General features: G+C 41.6%; 1 protein-coding gene across 1 annotated transcript in view; it reads left to right on the forward strand.

Annotated features, from left to right (window-relative positions):
• opn8c (opsin 8, group member c) overlaps positions 1 to 12610 on the forward strand; it is a 66042-nt gene that overhangs the window by 30080 nt on the left and 23352 nt on the right. The gene's annotated exons all lie outside the window — the stretch shown is intronic.

Here is a 12610-nt window from a genome sequence, read left to right on the forward strand (position 1 = left end):
GGATGGCCGAGTGGTCTAAGGCGCCAGACTCAAGGAATATCAACCTTCTCAGTTGTTGAGAATTCTGGTCTCCGATTGGAGGCGTGGGTTCAAATCCCGCTTCTGACATAGAGCGTTTGTAATGAGAACCTGAATTAATGTAAAGGCAATAAATATTATATTATTTCTTGTATGTATTTAACCATGGACAATGATATGAAAGTGACTTGCAAGTGTCAGGATGGCCGAGTGGTCTAAGGCGCCAGACTCAAGGAATATCAACCTTCTCAGTTTGTTGAGAATTCTGGTCTCTGATTGGAGGCGTGGGTTCAAATCCCACTTCTGACAAAAAGCTTTAGTATTGAAAACCTGAAGTAATGTAAAGGCAATAATTCCTATGTTATTTTTTGTATTCTTTCCACCATGGACAGTGATATGACTGAGCTTAACAATTTGTGCCGCAGGTGTCAGGATGGCCGAGTGGTCTAAGGAGGTGGTACCGAGTGGTACCAGACTCAAGGAATATCAACCTTCTCAGTTGTTGTGAATTCTGGTCTCCGAATGGAGGCGTGGGTTCAAATCCCACTTCTGACAAAGAGCTTTTGTAATGAGAACCTGAATTAATGTAAAGGCAATAAATCTTATATTATTTATTGTATTTATTTAACCATGGACAGTGATATGAAAGCGACTTGCAAGTGTCAGGATGGCCGAGTGGTCTAAGGCGCCAGACTCAAGGAATATCAATCTTCTCAGTTGTTGAGAGTTCTGGTCTCTGAATGGAGGCGTGGGTTCAAATCCCACTTCTGACAAAGTGATATGAAAGTGTTTGGCAAGTGTCAGGATGGCCAAGTGGTCTGAGGCGCAAGACTCAAGGAATATCAATCTTCTCAGTTGTTGAGAATTCTGGGAATCTGGGAATTCTGAGAAATCTTATATTATTTTTTGAATTCTTTACACCATGGACAGTGACATGAAAGCGACTTGCAAGTGTCAGGATGGCCGAGTGGTCTAAGGCGCCAGACTCAAGGAATATCAACCTGCTCAGTTGTTGAGAATTCTGGTCTCTGTTTGGAGGCGTGGGTTCAAATCCCACTTCTCACATAGAGCTTTTGTAATGATAACCTGAATTAATGTAAAGGCAATAATTTGTATATTATTTCTTGTATGTATTTAACAATGGACAGTGATATGAAAGTGACTTGCAAATGTCAGAATGGCCGAGTGGTCTAAGGCGCCAGACTCAAGGAATATCAACCTTCTCAGTTGTTGAGAATTCTGGTCTCTGTTTGGAGGTGTGGGTTCAAATCCCACTTCTGACAAAGAGCTTTTGTAATGAGAACCTTAATTAATGTAAAGGCAATAATCTTATATTATTTCTTGTATGTATTTAACCATGGACAGTGATATGAAAGCGACTTGCAAGTGTCAGGATGGCCGAGTGGTCTAAGTCGCCAGACTCAAGAATATCAACCTTCTCAGTTGTTGAGAATTCTGGTCTCCGATTGGAGGCGTGGGTTCAAATCCCACTTCTGACAAAAAGCTTTAGTATTGAAAACCTGAAGTAATGTAAAGGCAATAATTCTTATGTTATTTTTTGTATTCTTTCCACCATGGACAGTGATATGACTGAGCTTAACAATTTGTGCCGCAGGTGTCAGGATGGCCGAGTGGTCTAAGGAGGTGGTACCGAGTGGTACCAGACTCAAGGAATATCAACCTTCTCAGTTGTTGTGAATTCTGGTCTCCGAATGGAGGCGTGGGTTCAAATCCCACTTCTGACAAAGAGCTTTTGTAATGAGAACCTGAATTAATGTAAAGGCAATAAATCTTATATTATTTATTGTATTTATTTAACCATGGACAGTGATATGAAAGCAACTTGCAAGTGTCAGGATGGCCGAGTGGTCTAAGGCGCCAGACTCAAGGAATATCAATCTTCTCAGTTGTTGAGAATTCTGGTCTCCGAATGGAGGCGTGGGTTCACTTCTGACATAGAGCTTTTGTAATGAGAACCTGAATTAATGTAAAGGCAATAAATCTTATATTGTTTCTTGTATGTATTTAACCATGGACAGTGATATGAAAGGGACTTGCAAGTGTCAGGATGGCCGAGTGGTCTAAGGCGCCAGACTCAAGGAATATCAACCTTCTCAGTTGTTGAGAATTCTGGTCTCCGACTGGAGGCGTGGGTTCAAATCCCACTTCTGACAAAGAGCTTTAGTATTGAAAACCTGAATTAATGTAAAGGCAATAAATCTTATGTTATTTTTTGTATTCTTTACACCATGGACAGTGACATGAAAGCGACTTGCAAGTGTCAGGATGGCCGAGTGGTCTAAGGCGCCAGACTCAAGGAATATCAACCTTCTCAGTTGTTGAGAATTCTGGTCTCCGAATGGAGGCGTGGGTTCAAATCCCACTTCTGACAAAGAGCTTTTGTAATGAGAACCTTAATTAATGTAAAGGCAATAATCTTATATTATTTCTTGTATGTATTTAACCATGGACAGTGATATGGAAGTGACTTGCAAGTGTCAGGATGGCCGAGTGGTCTAAGGCGCCAGACTCAAGGAATATCAACCTTCTCAGTTGTTGAGAATTCTGGTCTCCGATTGGAGGCGTGGGTTCAAATCCCACTTCTGACAAAAAGCTTTAGTATTGAAAACCTGAAGTAATGTAAAGGCAATAATTCTTATGTTATTTTTTGTATTCTTTCCACCATGGACAGTGATATGACTGAGCTTAACAATTTGTGCCGCAGGTGTCAGGATGGCCGAGTGGTCTAAGGAGGTGGTACCGAGTGGTACCAGACTCAAGGAATATCAACCTTCTCAGTTGTTGTGAATTCTGGTCTCCGAATGGAGGCGTGGGTTCAAATCACACTTCTGACAAAGAGCTTTTGTAATGAGAACCTGAATTAATGTAAAGGCAATAAATCTTATATTATTTATTGTATTTATTTAACCATGGACAGTGATATGAAAGCAACTTGCAAGTGTCAGGATGGCCGAGTGGTCTAAGGCGCCAGACTCAAGGAATATCAATCTTCTCAGTTGTTGAGAGTTCTGGTCTCTGAATGGAGGCGTGGGTTCAAATCCCACTTCTGACAAAGTGATATGAAAGTGACTTGCAAGTGTCAGGATGGCCAAGTGGTCTGAGGCGCAAGACTCAAGGAATATCAATCTTCTCAGTTGTTGAGAATTCTGGTCTCCGAATGGAGGCGTGGGTTCACTTCTGACATAGAGCTTTTGTAATGATAACCTGAATTAATGTAAAGGCAATAAATCTTATATTATTTTTTGAATTCTTTACACCATGGACAGTGACATGAAAGCGACTTGCAAGTGTCAGGATGGCCGAGTGGTCTAAGGCGCCAGACTCAAGGAATATCAACCTTCTCAGTTGTTGAGAATTCTGGTTTCCGAATGGAGGCGTTGGTTCAAATCCCACTTCTGACAAAGAGCTTTAGTATTGAAAACCTGAATTAATGTAAAGGCAATAAATCTTATATTATTTCTTGTATGTATTTAACCATGGACAGTGATATGAAAGTGACTTGCAAGTGTCAGGATGGCCGAGTGGTCTAAGGCGCCAGACTCAAGGAATATCAACCTTCTCAGTTGTTGAGAATTCTGGTCTCCGACTGGAGGCGTGGGTTCAAATCCCACTTCTGACAAAGAGCTTTAGTATTGAAAACCTGAAGTAATGTAAAGGCAATAAATCTTATGTTATTTTTTGTATTCTTTACACCATGGACAGTGACATGAAAGCGACTTGCATGTGTCAGGATGGCCGAGTGGTCTAAGGTGCCAGACTCAAGGAATATCAACCTTCTCAGTTGTTGAGAATTCTGGTCTCCGAATGGAGGCGTGGGTTCAAATCCCACTTCTGACAAAGAGCTTTTGTGATGAGAACCTGAATTAATGTAAAGGCAATAAATCTTATATTATTTCTTGTATGTATTTAACCATGGACAGTGATATGAAAGCGACTTGCAAGTGTCAGGATGGCCGAGTGGTCTAAGTCGCCAGACTCAAGAATATCAACCTTCTCAGTTGTTGAGAATTCTGGTCTCCGATTGGAGGCGTGGGTTCAAATCCCACTTCTGACAAAAAGCTTTAGTATTGAAAACCTGAAGTAATGTAAAGGCAATAATTCTTATGTTATTTTTTGTATTCTTTCCACCATGGACAGTGATATGACTGAGCTTAACAATTTGTGCCGCAGGTGTCAGGATGGCCGAGTGGTCTAAGGAGGTGGTACCGAGTGGTACCAGACTCAAGGAATATCAACCTTCTCAGTTGTTGTGAATTCTGGTCTCCGAATGGAGGCGTGGGTTCAAATCCCACTTCTGACAAAGAGCTTTTGTAATGAGAACCTGAATTAATGTAAAGGCAATAAATCTTATATTATTTATTGTATTTATTTAACCATGGACAGTGATATGAAAGCAACTTGCAAGTGTCAGGATGGCCGAGTGGTCTAAGGCGCCAGACTCAAGGAATATCAATCTTCTCAGTTGTTGAGAATTCTGGTCTCCGAATGGAGGCGTGGGTTCACTTCTGACATAGAGCTTTTGTAATGAGAACCTGAATTAATGTAAAGGCAATAAATCTTATATTGTTTCTTGTATGTATTTAACCATGGACAGTGATATGAAAGGGACTTGCAAGTGTCAGGATGGCCGAGTGGTCTAAGGCGCCAGACTCAAGGAATATCAACCTTCTCAGTTGTTGAGAATTCTGGTCTCTGAATGGAGGCGTGGGTTCAAATCCCACTTCTGACAAAGAGCTTTAGTATTGAAAACCTGAATTAATGTAAAGGCAATAAATCTTATGTTATTTTTTGTATTCTTTACACCATGGACAGTGACATGAAAGCGACTTGCAAGTGTCAGGATGGCCGAGTGGTCTAAGGCGCCAGACTCAAGGAATATCAACCTTCTCAGTTGTTGAGAATTCTGGACTCCGAATGGAGGCGTGGGTTCAAATCCCACTTCTGACAAAGAGCTTTTGTAATGAGAACCTTAATTAATGTAAAGGCAATAATCTTATATTATTTCTTGTATGTATTTAACCATGGACAGTGATATGGAAGTGACTTGCAAGTGTCAGGATGGCCGAGTGGTCTAAGGCGCCAGACTCAAGGAATATCAACCTTCTCAGTTGTTGAGAATTCTGGTCTCCGATTGGAGGCGTGGGTTCAAATCCCACTTCTGACAAAAAGCTTTAGTATTGAAAACCTGAAGTAATGTAAAGGCAATAATTCTTATGTTATTTTTTGTATTCTTTCCACCATGGACAGTGATATGACTGAGCTTAACAATTTGTGCCGCAGGTGTCAGGATGGCCGAGTGGTCTAAGGAGGTGGTACCGAGTGGTACCAGACTCAAGGAATATCAACCTTCTCAGTTGTTGTGAATTCTGGTCTCCGAATGGAGGCGTGGGTTCAAATCACACTTCTGACAAAGAGCTTTTGTAATGAGAACCTGAATTAATGTAAAGGCAATAAATCTTATATTATTTATTGTATTTATTTAACCATGGACAGTGATATGAAAGCAACTTGCAAGTGTCAGGATGGCCGAGTGGTCTAAGGCGCCAGACTCAAGGAATATCAATCTTCTCAGTTGTTGAGAGTTCTGTTCTCTGAATGGAGGCGTGGGTTCAAATCCCACTTCTGACAAAGTGATATGAAAGTGACTTGCAAGTGTCAGGATGGCCAAGTGGTCTGAGGCGCAAGACTCAAGGAATATCAATCTTCTCAGTTGTTGAGAATTCTGGTCTCCGAATGGAGGCGTGGGTTCACTTCTGACATAGAGCTTTTGTAATGATAACCTGAATTAATGTAAAGGCAATAAATCTTATATTATTTTTTGAATTCTTTACACCATGGACAGTGACATGAAAGCGACTTGCAAGTGTCAGGATGGCCGAGTGGTCTAAGGCGCCAGACTCAAGGAATATCAACCTTCTCAGTTGTTGAGAATTCTGGTCTCTGTTTGGAGGCGTGGGTTCAAATCCCACTTCTGACAAAGAGCTTTTGTAATGAGAACCTGAATTAATGTAAAGGCAATAAATCTTATATTATTTCTTGTATGTATTTAACCATGGACAGTGATATGAAAGTGACTTGCAAGTGTCAGGATGGCCGAGTGGTCTAAGGCGCCAGACTCAAGGAATATCAACCTTCTCAGTTGTTGAGAATTCTGGTCTCCGACTGGAGGCGTGGGTTCAAATCCCACTTCTGACAAAGAGCTTTAGTATTGAAAACCTGAAGTAATGTAAAGGCAATAAATCTTATGTTATTTTTTGTATTCTTTACACCATGGACAGTGACATGAAAGCGACTTGCATGTGTCAGGATGGCCGAGTGGTCTAAGGCGCCAGACTCAAGGAATATCAACCTTCTCAGTTGTTGAGAATTCTGGTCTCCGAATGGAGGCGTGGGTTCAAATCCCACTTCTGACAAAGAGCTTTTGTGATGAGAACCTGAATTAATGTAAAGGCAATAAATCTTATGTTATTTTTTGTATTCTTTACACCATGGACAGTGACATGAAAGCGACTTGCAAGTGTCAGGATGGCCGAGTGGTCTAAGGCGCCAGACTCAAGGAATATCAATCTTCTCAGTTGTTGAGAGTTCTGGTCTCTGAATGGAGGCGTGGGTTCAAATCCCACATCTGACAAAGTGATATGCAAGTGTCAGGATGGCCAAGTGGTCTGAGGCGCAAGACTCAAGGAATATCAATCTTCTCAGTTGTTGAGAATTCTGGTCTCTGAATGGAGGCGTGGGTTCACTTCTGACATAGAGCTTTTGTAATGATAACCTGAATTAATGTAAAGGCAATAATTCTTATATTATTTCTTGTATGTATTTAACAATGGACAGTGATATGAAAGTGACTTGCAAATGTCAGAATGGCCGAGTGGTCTAAGGCACCAGACTCAAGGAATATCAACCTTCTCAGTTGTTGAGTATTCTGGTCTCCGACTGGAGGCGTGGGTTCAAATCCCACTTCTGACAAAGAGCTTTAGTATTGAAAACCTTAATTAATGTAAAGGCAATAAATCTTATGTTATTTTTTGTATTCTTTACACCATTTACAGTGACATGAAAGCGACTTGCAAGTGTCAGGATGGCCGAGTGGTCTAAGGCGCCAGACTCAAGGAATATCAACCTTCTCAGTTGTTGAGAATTCTGGTCTCCGACTGGAGGCGTGGGTTCAAATCCCACTTCTGACAAAGAGCTTTAGTATTGAAAACCTGAATTAATGTAAAGGCAATAAATCTTATGTTATTTTTTGTATTCTTTACACCATGGACAGTGACATGAAAGCGACTTGCAAGTGTCAGGATGGCCGAGTGGTCTAAGGCGCCAGACTCAAGGAATATCAATCTTCTCAGTTGTTGAGAATTCTGGTCTCCGAATGGAGGCGTGGGTTCAAATCCCACTTCTGACAAAGAGCTTTTGTAATGAGAACCTTAATTAATGTAAAGGCAATAATCTTATATTATTTCTTGTATGTATTTAACCATGGACAGTGATATGAAAGTGACTTGCAAGTGTCAGGATGGCTGAGTGGTCTAAGGCGCCAGACTCAAGGAATATAAACCTTCTCAGTTGTTGAGAATTCTGGTCTCTGAATGGAGGCGTGGGTTCAAATCCCACTTCTGACAAAGAGCTTTAGTATTGAAAACCTGAAGTAATGTAAAGGCAATAAAAATCTTATGTTATTTTTTGTATTCTTTACACCATGGACAGTGACATGAAAGCGACTTGCAAGTGTCAGGATGGCCGAGTGGTCTAAGGCGCCAGACTCAAGGAATATCAACCTTCTCAGTTGTTGAGAATTCTGGTCTCCGATTGGAGGCGTGGGTTCAAATCCCGCTTCTGACATAGAGCGTTTGTAATGAGAACCTGAATTAATGTAAAGGCAATAAATATTATATTATTTCTTGTATGTATTTAACCATGGACAATGATATGAAAGTGACTTGCAAGTGTCAGGATGGCCGAGTGGTCTAAGGCGCCAGACTCAAGGAATATCAACCTTCTCAGTTTGTTGAGAATTCTGGTCTCTGATTGGAGGCGTGGGTTCAAATCCCACTTCTGACAAAAAGCTTTAGTATTGAAAACCTGAAGTAATGTAAAGGCAATAATTCCTATGTTATTTTTTGTATTCTTTCCACCATGGACAGTGATATGACTGAGCTTAACAATTTGTGCCGCAGGTGTCAGGATGGCCGAGTGGTCTAAGGAGGTGGTACCGAGTGGTACCAGACTCAAGGAATATCAACCTTCTCAGTTGTTGTGAATTCTGGTCTCCGAATGGAGGCGTGGGTTCAAATCCCACTTCTGACAAAGAGCTTTTGTAATGAGAACCTGAATTAATGTAAAGGCAATAAATCTTATATTATTTATTGTATTTATTTAACCATGGACAGCTTAACAATTTGTGCCGCAGGTGTCAGGATGGCCGAGTGGTCTAAGGCGCCAGACTCAAGGACTATCAACCTTCTCAGTTGTTGTGAATTCTGGTCTCCTAATGGAGGCGTGGGTTCAAATCCCACTTCTGACAAAGAGCTTTTGTAATGAGAACCTGAATTAATGTAAAGGCAATAAATCTTATATTATTTATTGTATTTATTTAACCATGGACAGTGATATGAAAGCGACTTGCAAGTGTCAGGATGGCCGAGTGGTCTAAGGCGCCAGACTCAAGGAATATCAATCTTCTCAGTTGTTGAGAGTTCTGGTCTCTGAATGGAGGCGTGGGTTCAAATCCCACTTCTGACAAAGTGATATGAAAGTGTTTGGCAAGTGTCAGGATGGCCAAGTGGTCTGAGGCGCAAGACTCAAGGAATATCAATCTTCTCAGTTGTTGAGAATTCTGGGAATCTGGGAATTCTGAGAAATCTTATATTATTTTTTGAATTCTTTACACCATGGACAGTGACATGAAAGCGACTTGCAAGTGTCAGGATGGCCGAGTGGTCTAAGGCGCCAGACTCAAGGAATATCAACCTGCTCAGTTGTTGAGAATTCTGGTCTCTGTTTGGAGGCGTGGGTTCAAATCCCACTTCTCACATAGAGCTTTTGTAATGATAACCTGAATTAATGTAAAGGAAATAATTTGTATATTATTTCTTGTATGTATTTAACAATGGACAGTGATATGAAAGTGACTTGCAAATGTCAGAATGGCCGAGTGGTCTAAGGCGCCAGACTCAAGGAATATCAACCTTCTCAGTTGTTGAGAATTCTGGTTTCCGAATGGAGGCGTTGGTTCAAATCCCACTTCTGACAAAGAGCTTTAGTATTGAAAACCTGAATTAATGTAAAGGCAATAAATCTTATGTTATTTTTTGTATTCTTTACACCATGGACAGTGACATGAAAGTGACTTGCAAGTGTCAGGATGGCCGAGTGGTCTAAGGCGCCAGACTCAAGGAATATAAACCTTCTCAGTTGTTGAGAATTCTGGTCTCTGAATGGAGGCGTGGGTTCAAATCCCACTTCTGACAAAGAGCTTTAGTATTGAAAACCTGAAGTAATGTAAAGGCAATACATTTTTTGTATTCTTTACACCATGGACAGTGACATGAAAGCGACTTGCAAGTGTCAGGATGGCCGAGTGGTCTAAGGCGCCAGACTCAAGGAATATCAACCTTCTCAGTTGTTGAGAATTCTGGTCTCCGATTGGAGGCGTGGGTTCAAATCCCGCTTCTCACATAGAGCGTTTGTAATGAGAACCTGAATTAATGTAAAGGCAATGAATATTATATTATTTCTTGTATGTATTTAACCATGGACAGTGATATGAAAGTGACTTGCAAGTGTCAGGATGGCCGAGTGGTCTAAGGCAGCGGTCCCCAACCTTTTTTGCGCCACGGACCGGTTTAATATCCGACAGTATTTTCACGGACCGGCCTTTAAGGTGTGTCGGATAAATACAACAAAATAAAATGATACGAACAGCATAAAAACTGGGGTATTTTTTAAATATTATAATAAACGTGAATCCGATGTGTAGGCCTGCTCGCAACTTTATTAGCAGCGTCCATGTAACATCGCGCCAACAACATAACATGAGTAACATCCTCTCTGCCCCCTAACGCTCTCTGGTCGCTATGGTAACGTTTACATATGCCTTCAAAATAAGATACACAACAAAAACAAATATAAAGGGCATGAAAAAAACTACTCACTATAACGCTGCATCAGTGGGAGCCCTGAGCCTGTTTCATTGTAACGAGACGGTCCCATCTAGGGCTAATGGGAGACAAGGACACCCGAAGTGTGTTGCTTATGTCCAGTCTACTCCGTAGTTTTGTTTTGGTTGCAGTCACTGCCGAAAACCCCGCTTCACACAGATATGATGTCGGAAATGGCAACAGGGTTTTCAGTGCTGTTGTGGCGATCTCAGGGTATTCTGCCATGACTTTTATCCAGAACACCGGCATAGTTGTTGTCTCGAACATACTTTTAAGGCCGCCGTCATTTGCGATCTCCAGCAGTTGATCTTCTTCTTGCACTGACATGCTGGATTCACCTGGTTTGTTGACAAATGGGTCGCGAATCCATTCCTTGGCAGTTCGTGGGTCTTTTGTGGTTGGGAAGTAGCGCTCAAACTCTTTTAAAAGTGAAGACAGGTGATCGTGCACCAGCTGGGAGAATGAAGGCTCGGCCTCAGTCTCTTCCAAAATCCCCGCCAATGTTGAAAACATGTCAAATATACCTCTGTTCACGCGCCGTCCCCACAAATCCAGTTTGGCTTTAAATGCAGCTACTTTATCAGCCAACTTGAAGACTGTTGTCATTTTCCCCTGAAGTGACAGATTGAGTTCATTGAGCAGGTTGAATATGTCGCACAAGTAAGCAAGTTTCGCGACCCATTCCTCGTCACTGAAATGTGCTGCCAGCGGTGACTTTTTTTCTGAGAGAAATCTCTGCAGCGGCTCTCTTAATTCAAACACTCTGGCCAGCGATCTCCCTCGGGATAACCATCTTATTTCTGTGTATAAGAGAAGGCGTCTGTGCTCCGCGTCCATCTCCTCACAAAGCTGCTCGAACAGACGCGAGTTAAGGGCGTGTGCTTTGATGTGGTTAATAACTTTAACAACATCATTCAATACACTGTTAAGTTCCGGTGGCATTTTTCGGCTAGCCAGCACTTCCCTGTGAATGACACAATGTGTAGACTCACATTCAGGTGCAACCTCTTTAATCCGAGCAGTTAAACCAGACAGCCGTCCAGTCATGGCAGCAGCTCCGTCTGTGCATATGCCAACACAAAATGACCATTTCAATTTTCCTGATATATAGTCATCCAGCGACTTGAATAGTTCTGCGGCTGTGGTTTTGGTTGGCAACGATAGTGCACATAACATATCCTCATGCACATCCTCCTGATAAAGATATCGCACATAAACAAGTAGTATTGCCTTGTTGTCAATATCTGTAGACTCGTCAACCTGGAGTGCGTACCACGGTGATGTATTTATCCTCTCCAACAATTGTGTTTCAATGTCCTCTGCAATTTCGTCAATGCGCCGAGTGACGGTGCTAGCCGAAAGAGGCACCTGTGCTATCTTTTTAACCGCAGCGTCTCCTAGAAGTTCACGGCAAATGTCTTTTGTGGCGGGAAGGATCAATTCTTCACCAATAGTGAATGCCTTCTTAGCCTTAGCAATACGGTTAGCCACCAAGTATGATGCTCTCAGTGCACTCGCATTTATTGATGTGGTGGCCCTCAGTAATTGCTTCTGGCCTTCTTGTTCACACTTTTTTCGTTCAAAATACTCAAAAGGCTTGTCTTTTAATGCGGGGTGCTTGGTCTCCAAGTGGCGAAGCAGTTTTGAAGGCTTCATTGCCTCATTAGAGAGCTGGTTGCCACATATTATGCAGAGCGGGCTTGGTGCGTGTAAATCACCTGTTGCGATAAATCCATATTTCAAGTAGGACTCCTGGTATTGTCTGTTAAATCCAGCTTTCTTTTTCTTGGAAGTCGTAGGCTCTTCTTCTGTCTCCTCACTGGGCCGTTTCCCCTTCACAAAGAAACTTGCCAGAGACGTTTGTTTTTTACTCATTTTGCTAGCTTGTGGGTTTATTTTTAGCGGTAGCGTATCACGTGACCGTGACAAGCGTTGCTATGCGCCGAGTCATAGACGGATGTAACGGAGAGAATTTGAAGTAGACGATCTTAGCAGTAGTGAACTCCCAGAGAGAAATGCACATTTCATACGGATTACATGTGCTAAAAGCAAAGAACAGTCGGTTTTCTTTCGTTTTGAATTGTTCTGTTTAAAAGTAGACATTTCAAGCTTTCTATATTATGTATCAGGCCTGTGAGGCAAGTAGGCTTACCAGTTCAGTTTTCAGGCTTACCTCCATTTCATTATTATCTATTTTCTACTACATTTAAAATTAAAATTAAGATACAATTAATACAAAACGAAATAAAATGTAAAGACTGTTTCAGGTCTCTGTGCAAGTTTTAAAGCAGTCTTTTAGTGCCGCTAGCGCTCACGTCCGTAACGGAGAATTGAGACAAACTGTAACAATGTTTTTTTTTTTTGTGAAATAAATTTCTAAATAAATATAATTTATAGTCCAGTGTAGGGCC

Source organism: Squalius cephalus (assembly GCF_949319135.1).
Source record: "Squalius cephalus genome assembly, chromosome: 12".
In the NCBI taxonomy this organism is placed as follows: domain Eukaryota; kingdom Metazoa; phylum Chordata; class Actinopteri; order Cypriniformes; family Leuciscidae; genus Squalius; species Squalius cephalus.